The sequence below is a fragment of the Paroedura picta genome, chromosome 5 (assembly GCF_049243985.1).
Source record: "Paroedura picta isolate Pp20150507F chromosome 5, Ppicta_v3.0, whole genome shotgun sequence".
NCBI classification, from domain to species: Eukaryota; Metazoa; Chordata; class Lepidosauria; order Squamata; family Gekkonidae; genus Paroedura; species Paroedura picta.
The window spans coordinates 49,609,135-49,623,426 of NC_135373.1; the positions used below are offsets into that span (position 1 = coordinate 49,609,135).

General features: G+C 43.5%; 1 protein-coding gene across 6 annotated transcripts in view; it reads left to right on the forward strand.

The window, feature by feature from the left end:
- The first annotated feature begins 2,124 nt into the window (after window positions 1-2,124).
- The window catches only part of PACSIN2 (protein kinase C and casein kinase substrate in neurons 2), a 57,151-nt gene continuing 44,983 nt past the window's right edge, over window positions 2,125-14,292 (forward strand). For 3 of the 6 annotated variants that reach the window (XM_077337826.1, XM_077337832.1, XM_077337831.1), the window contains exon 1: window positions 2,258-2,463. The gene's annotated coding sequence lies outside the window, so the exon portion shown is untranslated. Of the gene's footprint in view, window positions 2,147-2,176; window positions 2,219-2,257; window positions 2,464-3,195; window positions 3,449-14,292 lie in introns of those variants that run through there. The other 3 variants (XM_077337830.1, XM_077337829.1, XM_077337828.1) reach the window with 3 other exon arrangements.

The window sequence follows — 14,292 nt, forward strand, 5'->3', positions numbered from 1 at the left end:
ATTAATTGAACGCTGAAAGGGTGAAAGGGATCAGATATTTTTAAGATGCCTGGACATTTTAAAAATCCACAAGAATGGAAGCTCATATGGAAAATACATGGAAGATTAAAAGGTAAAGGTAAAAGTATCCCCATTAAGTGCTAGCAAATATAGGGGGTGCTGGTATGGTTAAGGAATAAATTCGAGGTAGCTATACAAAGCTTTGAAAAAGTGGAAATCTTGCTTAAATTATGTGATTGAAAAGGAGAACAGTATTTGTCAAAATCAAAGCAAGTGGATCATTAAGGTGGGCAAAAGGAGACTATGAGGAGCATAACACTAAAAATATTAAGGCAAACATGTCTTTCTTTAAATGTATATCACAGAAGCAGGAAACCAGCCAGGGAGGCAATTGGGCCTTTGCATGATGAATGGATGTAATGATTGCAAAAGCAAATTGGGGAATTGAAGAGAAAATGAATGCTTTGCTTCAGTTTTCACTGCAGAAAATGTGAGACCCTCCCCAGAGTCATATTTTTCAGGAAGGCAGTCAGAAGAAACAGCTGAACAAATGGTGGGAAGAAATGGACTTTTCAGTCAGAATTCATAATATCAGTAGAGAAAGTAGAAATAAAAGAGGGGTCTTTTGAGTGTCTGGAGAAGCCCTTTAACAAAACATTGGTGAGAAGCTCAAAAGGAACCAAAGGACAGGTAGGGAAAAGAAAGCCAAAATAATGACACATCATCAGAGCACCAAAGAAGAGAGGAGAAATCTTTACTGGAGGAATTGGGATCTGCAAGTACAAGAAGCTGATTGGACCAAAGCTGAGCTAATGATGCTCTGTATTAGAATATATCAGGGCAGGGAACAGAATGCTTTTTCCTTGCTCATTTTTTACCCCAAAAGCTTTTTCTGTAAGAGGCTTAAAACCCTTTTTTGAGTGTGTGCGCATGGGGGGATAACAGGAAACTTTTAAGATGCTGATTTTCTACAACATAAAGATGGTATACAAGGTATGGTCTGTAGGCTATACACTATCTTGTATGCACACAAATACACACAGAGGACATAACAGTAGAACACATGGTAAGGTAAGATGGAAGGAAATGTAGAGATACAAAGAAAGGCTGAATAAGAGCTCTAAAAGGTTATTCTGCCTTCCTTAGTTTAACATTGGATGGGTTAAGTTTTCGACTCAGGAAAAGAGTAATTAGAACAAAACTATTACTGACTGGTGCTTTTCTTTGCCATCCCAGTCCCAGAATATTTCTGTTACTCCTAAGGGTTGTCACTGGGGAGGGGAGGGGTGGGGGGCATCATTCCAGCCCCAGAACTACTCTGCTATTCCCAGGGCTGTCATTCTAGTTCCAGAACACTTCTGTTACTCCCAGGGGCCCTCATTCCATTCTGTGACCTTTCCTTCCAGTCCCACAACATTTCTGTACTCCCAAAGTCTGCCCTTCGACTGGGGGAGGGGTTGTCAATCCAGACCGAGAGCACGGTTTCTATTCCTAGGGACTGTCATTCCATTCTGTAGGCTGTCATCCCAGGCCTATCTAGGCCCAAAGATATCCATTCAAAACCCACTTGCATTTTCATTGCAAACTTTTTGTGTCATGTATTTCAATGGAGCCCATGCAAGTCAACTGCCATCCCTGCAGCTTGCAAGCCTCTCCCACGGTTTTCAACGGGCAATACTGTCATTCCGTTATCATTTTGTTTTTGCAACAGAACTATAAAACAACGATCTTGTTGTTGCTTTTCCTAAGAAGCGCAGCCCAGCAGAAAAAACGGAAGACATTCTGGGAGGAGAAGGGCCTGAAAAGGTCCCAGCCCAGCCGCCACGGGAAGCTTCAACCGCGGAGCTGCTGTGGACGCGAAGCAGCCCGGCTCCAAATCGCGGCTGAAGTGTAACAGTCGCCCCCGAACTCGACGTCGGAAGGACGGAAGCGCCAAGGAAGCCCAGCGGCGGCCCGACTGTGGCACCGCCGGGCCGAAGACGCAGCGCGCAGCCGCCGCCTAACGCGGTCCGGCCTCCGCCTCTCCGTCACGCCGCGGAATAAGCCGGGCCGGTTGACTGGTCCGCTCCCCGCACAGGAAGCCCGAGCGGCCCTCACCGGCGGCTTCCGGGCGCTGTGACGAGGGCCGCTCCCGCCCCGCCGGCGAGTAAGTGGGCTTCGAGGATGGGGGCGGGGCTGGCGGCCGAGATGCTCTCGATCAATCAGAGCGGCGGGGCAGGTGCGGCCCAATCATCGCCCCTGGAGTCGCGGCGGGCGCAATCAGAGCGGCGGAGGGGCGGGACAGGCGTGAGCGGGGCTGCAGACTGGAGAAGAGGGACTCGGGGAGCGCGGCCTGAGGCCGACCGAACGGGCCGGGGACGGGCGAAGCCCAGCAGGGGAGGACAGGAGAGGGCGGGACCGGCCGGCCGGCTGCCTCTGGGTGTGGCTCTGCTGGACCGACTCGTCAGCGCGGCGCTTGGGGTGGTGAGTGGGGGCAGCACGCGGGCACGCGCAGGCGTGAGAAGGGGGGGGGCAAGCCCACCGAGGGCGGGGGGCGGGGGGTGGCGGCAGCGGCCATTAGTTCCCTTGTCCTCGGAGATGGGTCGAGGGAGAGGCGTTGTGGACGCTGCTTTTGCCACAGCCTGCCTGGGCGCCCTTCGAGGCTCCCGGGCGGGCTGCGAGCGAGACACAGAGGGAGGGAACTCTCCCTTCTCCCTCTTGGAGCTGCCTCGTGGGTCGGGGAACCATCCCGCCCCCCAACAGCCCTGCCGGGTAGACCCGGCTGGCTGGAGGAGTCTGGTTCGCAGTCAGCGCCTGGTAACCTTTAAGATTAGAGCTTGCTGTAGAGTTGCTGACGGTGCCCGCGGTTCTTGCTGCGCCGGATCGGTTTCAGAGCGGTTAGGCGTGACTGTCGAAGCACCTGTCTACATCTGAGGCGTAGTAAAATCTCCTTTGCGAGATTTGTATGGTCCTCTTCGTCCGAAGTTGGTGTCACCAGCCCAGCGATTTGTAGGGCAGGATGGTGGTGGCCCCCTCCCTCCAGTTCTGATCAAGAGGAACATGCCTTCTGAGCATGTCTTATCTTCTCAGTCGGGGAAAATGCCTGGGCATGGGTCATGGCTTGCCCCCCTCAATTGATAGTATCCAGTTAGGGTGTTTGAGAAGGTCAAGGAGGAGGAGAAAGTGCCTCTTTGCAGTCTGGTGTTCCAGCTGCTCTGAAAGAGGTGGGGTGTGATTCGTCTTGGAGAAGGTGACCCTGGACTCACACATTTTCTATAATTATCTCTTAGTGGCTAGCATTGCTTGTTCTTGAGGAGCATGGGGTAGTGCACAGTTGAGGGCTGGCTACATAGCTTCAGGCGGTCTCAGAGGAGACGGAGATCTGGACTCGTTTTAATCTGGCCTTGGTCAGACTGTCTGATAATCTTTTTCTGGGAAAGTGCTGATTCTGAGTGACAAGTTGCAGGAGGTAGGTGGTGCTGAGAACTGCTGCTTGTCCCTGTAGTATTTGTGTCGGGCCCCAAGATGATCTATCTTGCGTTGTTTAACATCTATATATGAAACTCCTGGGAGAGATCATTGTGGGATTTGGAGTGCAGAACCACCAACATGCAGATATCCCCCAGCTTCTTTTCCAGATAGGTTTGTGGTAGTCCTGGACCAAATGCTTACAGAAGGTGAAGGTGATGAATGACAGCCAGTAAACTGAGCCTCAATGCAGACGAGGGAGAGGTCCTGTTAGTTAATGAGAAAGCTTCCTGATTGAGGAGTCAGCATGTTCTGGAGGGGGCTGTACTCTCTTCCTGAAGGAGCAGCATCTTGCTTGGGAGTGCTGCCGGTCTGGATTGGAATATGTGTCCTTCATACTCGGTAGATCCTTTTGATAGCTGTAGCTAGCTGCTGTTCTTCAGGAAGCTTGATTTGGTCACAGTGATCCACACTTTTACTGTGCTTGTTAGCTGTAATGTGCCGTGTGTGATGGCTTCTGGGAACTTCAGCAGACTAGTATGTGGTGGCCTGGTTACTGTTGTGGGCTAAATACAGGCACTGAAGGATCAGCACTGACTGTTGATCTGTTTCTAGGCACAATTCAAAGTGTTGGTTCTTATATATTATGGAGCCTGGGGCCTTAAAGGATCATCTGCTGTATTTAGCCTACCAGTTAAGAGAGTCAGTGTGATACAATCATTAGATTGTGGGAGCAGGATCTGAGGAGATACACATTAAAACTCTTTTTTCTGCTATTCAAGCTTGCTAGGTGTCCTTGGGCTGGTCAGTCTTCACTTTGCCTCTATCCCACAGGGTCGTTATTATTATGAGTGTTCTATGTAAATGTTCCAAAATGTTTTATGTAAAGCGCCCAGAGCCGTAGGGTAGGGTGGTAGAAAAATCTAAATAAATAAATATTGTAAGCTGCTTTATGCCCCCATTGGGGAGAGAAGTGGAGTAATACATATCAAAATCATAAAGATATTTTTCAAACCCTACTGTGTATTTTCCTGCATTTAGAGGTGACCAAAGGTGGGGCTTTTTCACTTGTGGCTCTTTACTTTGGCTGTGTCTTCCCCCTTGAGGCTTGCCTGGCTTTTACCTTACTTTTAAAAAAAATACCAGGTCAAAAGGGGTTTTTGTAAACTAGAGTTTTGTGTTTATTTAGTTGTGATTTGGTCTGGTTCTATTTTATCTGCACCATCTTGGCTGTTCTAAAGCTGTTTTAATGCATTACATGGCTGCGGCTTTTAATGGCCTTACAGTTTTAGCTGTAAGTTATCTTGAACAGAAGCCACATATACATTTTCTAAAACAGTGAATACGTAAGAACATTAAAAGAATATTGAATGATGTGTCTTTGACAGGGATGAGCACGAACCAGAACATTTTGGTTCATGGTGTTATCAAATTGAGAAGTCGAACCAAGACGACCCAACCCGTCCTCCCAAAATGAACCATTTCACTTGTGTCCCCTTAGAAGTGGGGGAAAGTGAAAAGGTAGGCTGAAATAACTTTCTGCCATTTTGGCTCGACAGCTGAGAGGCCCATGGGCCTTACAGTCAGTGCTGCAAGCGTTTTCAGTGCACTGGATTGCTGCCCTCCTTCCAAAGTGAGGAAAGCGACCAAGTGCACTGAAATAGCTTGCAGTCATTTCAGGATGACAGTGTGTGTGCGAACTCTCTGCTGTCAATCTAAAAATTACTGTCAGCTGAACCTCTGAATCAGACAAATGTCCATGAAATGTTTGGGGAAAGTGCCTCCCTGAACCTTGCTTCAGGAGGCATGAACTGGGTCATTTTTGTTGGAAAACTCAAAGAAAAATGGCATTAAGTGAGTGAAATACAGTTATGGAAAAGGGAATCACATGGGATAATTGGAAGTGTGCCTGGTGGGCAAAAACAAGACTTAAGAAGTAAAGCTGTGTGAGGGAATCTGTCCGTCTTCATAATTCATTAAGGGATAAGTGGGCGGAGAAAGGGGCAGAGCCAGTCTGCTTAACACCTTCCGATTGGCCCCTTACCCGGACTGACAATAATACCAGCCATTCGGGTGAGGGGCCAATCGGAAGGCTTCCATGCGGGCCTCGGAGCAGGCCCGCCACATCCCTGAGGCAGCGGACCTGTTCCGAGGCCCGCAGGAAATCCAGGTACTTACTTGGAAAAAGGAAGTAAGTGATGTTCATGGCAATCTAACTGTCTCACCTCATGCCGTTAATTTTCTCTCAAAATTTAGAGTTCTAAATTTACATACTAGGATTTAGGATCTCTGCTTCAAATCCTTAGTCCGCCATGGTAGCTTGCTGGGTCACTTTGGGCCAGCCACACTGCCCTATATCACAGGTTGGTTGTGAAGATAAAATAGAGAGGGGGAGAAGGATATAAGCTGTTTTGGATTCCCAGTAGGAAGAAAAGCTTGGTATACATAAACTAAATAAACTCTGAGATGACCCTTGGTTACATATAGAAGAAGAGTTGGTTTTTATAACCCACTTTTCATTACTTGAAGGAGTTTTGAAGCTTACAATCAGTTTCCTTTCTCTCCCCACAACAGACACCCTGTGAAGTAGGTAGTGGTTAAGTGTTGTGGCCTCTGATCTGGACAGCTGGGTTTGGTTCCCTACTTCTTCCTATGCAGTCTGCTGAGTGACCTTGTGCCAGTCACTTTGAGACTTCTTCTGAGTAGCAGTTACGCATTAATAGGAAGTTTTGAAATATCCTGCAGCCGGCGGAGCTTGCTGTAAGGAATACAATTTTGTAAACACTTGATCCAATGTAGCATAACACTGTGTGTGTTACAGTTGACCGTGAGGAATACTATACATATATAAAATTATGACTTCTTTAATGGACTTGTGATTTGGGAGGATAGGTTTAGAATTTGGCTCCATTTCCTCCCGGATAGCTTTTGGTTCTGTTTCTAGTGTATCAGATGCTGATCCTGCTGGGTTATTTGTCTCTGTCTGTTCCAGCAAAAAGTCAAATGGGTAAGAAATTTCACCTAGTCATTTTTACAGTTTCGCAATATTTCTGGTGACCAACCAACTGTTCTGATTGAAATCACAAGACTGGTTGGAATAATGTAGATGTGTATTTTGTTTAGCTCCTCTGTAATTAACCAAATTAATTTTATTGTGGCTTTAGCTGACTTATAGAGCAAAACAATTCTAAGTGCTGCATTAAATGTTTTATGTATCCTCATTTCCTTTAAGAGTGTGAGATGTGTAAAGTCAGCTGATAAAATGGGCTCCAGATCACAAATACTATGCTGCAGTAAATTCATTAATGTACAGACTACAAGGTGCATTGCTATCCATAGATACCTGATTCTTCTGAAAATATTTGCATGTATGAAAATTAGGATCAGGTCTTCATCAGAATGATGATATTAGTTTTACATTTATGTCCTTCTTTTGAGAACTCTGTAGCCCTGCAGATTATTTCAGTTCATTGAGCCACATAAAACTACTATAAAAGAGAATGATATTAAAGGACTAAGTAACAAACCTAGGTCAGAAATATGAGATCATTATTTTGTTATATTCTTCTTTTCTCCTAATCAGTGGGACTGCCAGTAGTTTGGTCCATTGAAACTGGCTAAACTCTTTCTGTCACAAAAATCTAGCACAAATAACTATAGAGCAAGCGATTTACTCTTATAATATTAATGACATTAAAGGTAAAGGTAAAGGTATCCCCTGTGCAAGCACCGAGTCATGTCTGACCCTTGGGGTGACGCCCTCTAGCGTTTTCATGGCAGACTCAATACGGGGTGGTTTGCCAGTGCCTTCCCCAGTCATTATCGTTTACCCCCCAGCAAGCTGGGTACTCATTTTACCGACCTCGGAAGGATGGAAGGCTGAGTCAACCTTGAGCCGGCTGCTGGGATCGAACTCCCAGCCTCATGGGCAAAGCTTTCAGACGTCTGCCTTACCACTCTGCGCCACAAGAGGCTCTTATTAATGACATTGCAAGCCACCAAAAACATGTTGAAAACCCCTGGCTTACGAAGCTTCTAAAATCTCCCTTACTTCTTTGCAAGATGAGGACCTTCCTTGAAGGTCAGGAAGCCCCTTCCTTAAAACAGGAGTGGCTAGTGAGAAGGCCTGAGAAGAAACAGTTCGGAATAGCGTTGGTTGAGAAATGAATAATTCCTGGTCTGATTACTGGACCTGCCTTGTGGGCTTGTAAGGGTTGAGGCAATCGCCTATCTCCAGTTAATGCAAGTAGTGTGTTCTACACCAATTGTAACTTCAGCATTTTCTTTAAGGGCATCCCTGTGTTGAGAACATTGTGGCAGTCCAGTCTCAGGGTAGCCATAGCATGGATTAGCATCACTAGGTCAGCTGAATTAAAAAAAAATAGCTATATGTCCAAGTCATATGAAATTAGAAAAGGTGTTTTGTGCTGCCCGATTTGCTGTCTTTTCCTTTGGCCTGGATCCAACTGAACTTCCAAGCTGAGGATATTTATGATAAAACACATCTTATGTGGGTAACACATTTCCCTCCAGAATCTCAGCTTCCCCAGGTTTTTCCAGGTTTAAGATGTAACATGTTCTTGTTCAACCACCTGGCCCCAGCTTCCAGACCCCATCTTATCATGGAGATAGCTGCTTCTGGAGGCTTATTCACTGTTCTGTATAATGTATAGTGAATATCACTGACATATTGATAGCAGTACATTCAAAATCTTTGAGCAATCTTAGTCAGCGGTCATAAATATCATATTAAAAACATCAGTGACAACACTGAGCCCTGTAGAATAAAAATATATATGGTCAGATAAAGACTTAATCTGTTTATGCTCCCCCTCTTATGTAATATTCTAGGCATTTCAGAAGAATGAGTATATAGTAATGAAAGCTCTGGATAAATCCTGCAGGATTCAATCCCACAGGTTTAACGTTGACATAAATTGCATGAAATATTTCAAATCACCATAGATATGTACAGTGGCTCTACAGTATTGGATGTTTTATTTTCCTAACATTCTCAGTAACTGTTTGTGATAGAATGGGCCTGTTCCATGTTGCAGACCCTGTTCCACCCTACCTTTCAAAGTTTTCCCAACATTTGGAGAGGCTTTACTTTCTCCCTTGGGTAACCCACCACCGCCACCACCTAACCTTTTTGAGGAATTGCCTGCTCGAAGGGGTTAGGACTCACAGCTTCCCTTCCTGGATCTGAGGCCTTTCCTCTGTATCTCCTGCTGCCCAGTGCCTGGTCACCACAGGGATGGTTTACTGCTCTGTGCGTCCCTGAAAGTAGAGCCAACCTCTGGCCTTCCCCTCGGCACTCCTTTTATAACAATGTGTCCAAGATGGTAGAGGTCTTAAGAGGTACAGAGAGCCACTACCACCATGGAAAATTATAAAGATCTTATTAAAAAGAAAATTTTAACAAGCATATGTTTAGCACAGCACCAGATTGAACAAGGTGGGTAAAATACAATTCCACTGTCCCCATATACCTGCCCTATCAGATGTTAATATATAGGACAGGCTTCTTAGCTTAGGAAGTTCCAGATCTCTATGGAGTTTCCATTACTTTGAAGCTACCTTCAGCTGTCCAGAAGAGCACATGGTCCATGGCTGCCTCCTGCAGTTAAGAGTTCTGTCTGCTTTGATGAACTCAGCACCAAAGAGACCCTCCTCCTTGCTTTCTTGAGCTTTATCACCTCTTTTCTCTACCCACTGACCAGGTTAGGCTGGGCCAGAGAAGATGTTCCTGAAGTGTCCATTCAGAAGTCTCTCTAGTATTATATTTCTCCTAATCTCAGATCCTTGCTTGGGGACCCCTTTTAAAACTTGGTGTGGCATTTGCTACTTTCCGGTCCTTTAGCAAGAGGCCAATTTAGTAAACAGGTACAGGTTAGTAGATGAACAATTTTAGTTTAAGTTGAGACTGTTTTACCTTTTAGGGCTGCATTTACTTAAAATCTTTGTGGTTACGTAATTTCCAGACATCATGGAGAAATTTAACTCTCTTAATTTTCCTCTTAAACCTTTCTGACCAATCTTCTAATTTTGCAAAATGTCCTCTTTTGGAGTCATGGCTGAGCCCCACTCAGAACCAAGTTCAAAGTCACTGTCCCTCTTTGTTGGCTCTGTGCCTAACTCTTAAATGCATACTTGTTTATGATATCTAGAAATCTTATTTTTAATGGCATGGCCCTAGCATATATTTGCCTAAACAGTAATTGAAGTTCCCTAATATTCCAGGATTGTCTGCTTTAGTCATCTCCTTATTTCCTTCTCCATCCTAATGATTTTGATCTGGTGGATGATAGTACACCCACACGTTTAAGGGCCTGGCATCTCCACCCAGAATTATTATGTGGGAGAGTTAATTTCCCATATGTTTTCTATCTTATTTTACTCTATGATCTCTTTGATAAATAGAGCAACACCACCACTAACAAGTCCCTTCCCCATTTCCACAAGTTTCTGAGATGCCCACTATATCTAAATTACCATTTAGCACCAAACACTCCAGCTCCTCTAAATTGTGTTCGAGGCTTCTAACATTGGTATATAGGCACCTGTATCTTGTTTTCTTCCCTGCATGTCTCCACTTCCCTTTCTCCTTAGACTTTCTCAAATGGCCTTCCTTTACCTCCCTACTTGCATTCTCAAATTTTAGAGTTCTTCTGCCTCTTTCCCCGCAAAAAAATTCCCCACCATCCTTTTGAGTCATTCCAAACCAGAGATCTTCCAACTCCAGTTGGCTACAAAATACCAAAATATCTATATTCATTGATGGTCCCCAAGGTGAGCCTTTACGATGAGGTGAATGGACACTTTACCATTAGTAGTTTTATCTGGATGTTACTCAAGGATTCCCTATTCTAAAAGACTTTGCTCATTGTGGGTAGAAATGAGACCCTAGCACATATTGTGTTTGACTGCTTGTTGAGAGCTGAAATGTAGGAAGAAGTTTATTTTGCCTTTATTTTCTCTAATGTTTATGGTAATTGAATATAAGATTAGTTGACCTCTCTCAGATTTTGATTGCAATGTTATCTTTTGTATGGCAAAGTTTTTTGCAACCCTTGTTCTGTTGTAGTCTATGTGGCTTTTAACAGTATAATTAAAGTAAACTCCTGTTGGCTTTCCCCTAGGAATTAGTTTAAGCTGCTGTATTACCCTTTTGATATTAAGTGCCAGCAGCCTTGTATAGTTGTGGTTCTAGTGAAGCCAGTCTTCTTTGCATGTGTCCTACTTGTTCCAGAAAATTCCCCGGTGCATAACAAATGTAAACCCTTACTCCCAGCGCCACTTTCTTAGTCATGCATTCCCTAATCACCTGTCTAACCAGTTCTGCACGTGGAACAGTACTGAGAATGCTACCTTGAAGGTCCTGGCCTTTAACCCTCTGCCAAATAGCCTACATGTTTTCCTCCAGGACTCCTTAACTGTACTTCCCAATGTCATTGGTGCCAACTCCTCCCCCTCACTACCTATCAGTCTATCAAAGTAAAACATGATGCCTGCAACCTTCACAACCAGACAGACAAGTCACCATTTGGTTAAAACTTCTTCTACAGATCGCACTCTCTGTATTACCAATAATTGAATCAGTCACAAATTCTACCTCCTCCAACTTCATAGTTGGACAGAGCACAACTACTGAAATATAAATGCAATCTTTAGGCTGGTCATTTCTCCACAACATCCAACCCAGTTCACACTTTAATGTTGTATATGATATGGCACCATCTCCCAAGTCCTTTTTGCAGAAGAATTATCTTCCAACAGGAAGTCTCAAATCCTACCTCTGTTTCTCAGTAAGCTTCCCGATGCAGCCTGTATCAGTAATTTGCATTGTGAGTACTTTGGATGCTGTAAAAGATGGTAATCTAATTAATGCTTTCAAATGTTTAGTGAGAGCTGTCAGAGCATCTCATGTCACATGCTGTCTTTCCAGTCTGGATGGTACCATGATTATTTGTTCCAGTTTGTAGCAATTGGCTTCATGCTGTAAGAACTGTGGGAAAGTATTTCTGGCAGTCATTGTATTTTGGAAAAATGATTTGAAAAATAAGCCATATCCCAAGTTTACATCTAAAGTTAGAATCTTTATCTTCTGAATAAATTATATTTAGCTTTTGTCCTCTGGATTGCTATAGATAGCTATTAGATATCTTTGATGCCAAGCTTTATAGATTTAGGAAGATGTATAAAAATGTCTGAGGTGGTTTGGAAAGCTATTAATATGAAAGACTATAGTAAATATTTGCGTCTAATTGTTATTTTGATATAATTCTTTTAAAATGAAAGACTGCAGTTGTGATAATTAACTGAGGACAGTGGGTTAGATCCTACTTTTCTGGGGCTAGAAGTGTGGATTATATGCCATTTTCCCACTCCTGCTGTAAATCCTTCCTTATGCTTTTCTTGGGACTTTCACATCCCCCAGGAGCAATGTTTTAGGTGTAACAACTGTTTTTATGTGTATAAAAACACCTTAAGACTAGCAAAATTTTATTTATTTATTTATTTATTTATTTATTTAGATTTATATACCGCCCTCCCCGAAGGCTCAGGTTTATTCTAGTATAAACTTTTGTGAGTCAGAGCTAACTTCCTAAAATGCACTGAAAGAAAGAAAACAATTTCCCTCATTTTTGTGCAAAAAATTATAGAAGAGGAGGGCAGAAAGGGAGGAGCTAAGCAAAGAGAAGCCTGAAATCATAAATCAACCACATCAGATTTATGATACCAGGCCTCTCTGCTTCAGATATTTTTTTTAAAGAGCTTGTTCTTATATGATGCTTTCCTCTCCCCACAACAGACATCCTGTGAGGTAGGTGAGGCTGAGAGAGCCCTGATATCACTGCTTGATCAGGGTCACTCAGCTGGCTGCATGTGGAGGAGAAGCGGGGAATCAAAGACGGCTCACCAGATTAGAAGTCCGGGCTCCTAACCATTACACCATGCTGGCTCTTTTAAAGTACAAGTATCTGTTAATTGTTGTTGATTTAATGAAACAATGCTTCTTCAGAAGTAATTTTTCAGAAATGAGATGGACAGAAAACCTTTGGTAAGCATCTTGAGGCATGTGCTAATGAAGGACATGTGCCTGTTGGCTACATGGCCAGTGGGTATGAGGAGGGGACTTTCTTGTTGTTAGGCAGCATTTGATTAAACCCTAGTTGCTGCACAGCAGAGGAATGTACATGGAGCTCTTTGCATCTTGGTACAGTTGTGTGCAGGAAATTAATTAATTAGGTGATCTTGCTATCATTTAATATTTTTTACAATGAAAATTAGGATATTTTCTATGAAACTATGAAGCACTTGGAAAAACTTCAATTTTTCCAGCATTTTTTGATGAAGTGTAGTGTCTGTTTTACTACAAAACAGCATTAATTCTGTAATAGTCAAATGCAGAATCTTGCAGCTCACAGTGTTATACGTTAGTATCCCTGTAAAGGAGAATCAAATGAAGGGAACAGAGTTGGTGATAGAAATAATATAAAATAAATAATTGGTTTAGGATTTACATGGCTACAGTGATGCCACAAAATTAGATTAATGATTTCTGAAATAGAATCTTCAGGTTTCTTAGAATAATATTAAACATTATTTTAACAAGTCATTTGCTGCTTCTCCCATGTTCTGTTGATTCAGGACATTGTCCAAGTTACAGAACTACACTGCAGTCGCTGTAGAAATGTTGTGGCAGCAAGTTCTTTTTCCAGTTATGCTGCATGCCACATGTTCCAGCCTCCCCTAGCAGGTTTTTGCACAGAAGGAAAGTCTGCTGCTTTTCTTTCTTCCGGTTTGCAAAAGGAATTTATGCAATGAAGTAACCAAAGTGAAAATACCATTGCCTTAAGGTGTTGCTGTTCCTAGCTAGGGATGGGCATGAACTGAACCATAAAGCAAATTTGTCAGGAATTTTGTCCTGTTCATGAACTGACATTTGTGATGGGTCTAACATCATGAACTTCCACAAATTTTTGGAGCAGTTTGTGGTGGTCTGTGGATAGAATAGAAAGCAAGTATATAAAGGGACTCCGAGTTTCTGTTCCCTGGGAAAGCTGCTTTCCGGTTCTCAGGAAAGTTGCAAAAATAGCTGAGTGGTGGGGAGCACCACTCAGATATTTTTCAGGGTTCCTTGTGCAATCCCTCAAGTATTTTTATGGTTTTCTTGTGCTCTCCCTTTAAAGAGACTGCCCAAGAAAGCAAAACAACTGAGCCACAGGGAGCACCTTCCCACTGCTCAGCTGTTTTTGGAGTTTTTTGTCCAATCTCTTTAAAGGGAAACAGCTGAATGTCAGGCTTTGCCTCTCATCTGCTAAGGGTTTTTGGACTTTCTTGTGCAGTCCCTCTAAAGAGTCTGCAAAAGAAAGCAAAGCAGCTGAGCAGTGGGGAGTCCCTCACTGCTGCTCAGTTGCTTTTCGGGCTTTCTTGTGCACTCTTGTTGATGGGACTGCACAAAAAAGGGAAACAAAAAAAGGAGCACCTCTGTGCCACTCAGTTATTGTTTCGGCTTTCTTGTACTCTCCATTTAAAGGTCAAGGGGACTGCACAAGATAGCCTGAAGCAGCTGCTCTCTGCAGCTCAGCTGTTTTTCGAGCTTTCTGAAAATCACACAAAAATCCCTTTCAACAGGGTTTACAAAACCACAAATCGGTTCAGTTTGTGAAATACCTCCTGTTTCAGTTTATGGTTCCACCATGAAACAACATAAGCAGTATTTTCCTGGATCATGCTCATCTTTATTCCTAGCAATGGGGGAAAAAAGATGCTGAGAAGTAAGCTATGTTGAATGCATTGTGCTATTTATTTCCTTTCTGTGCACAATATGTTATGCTT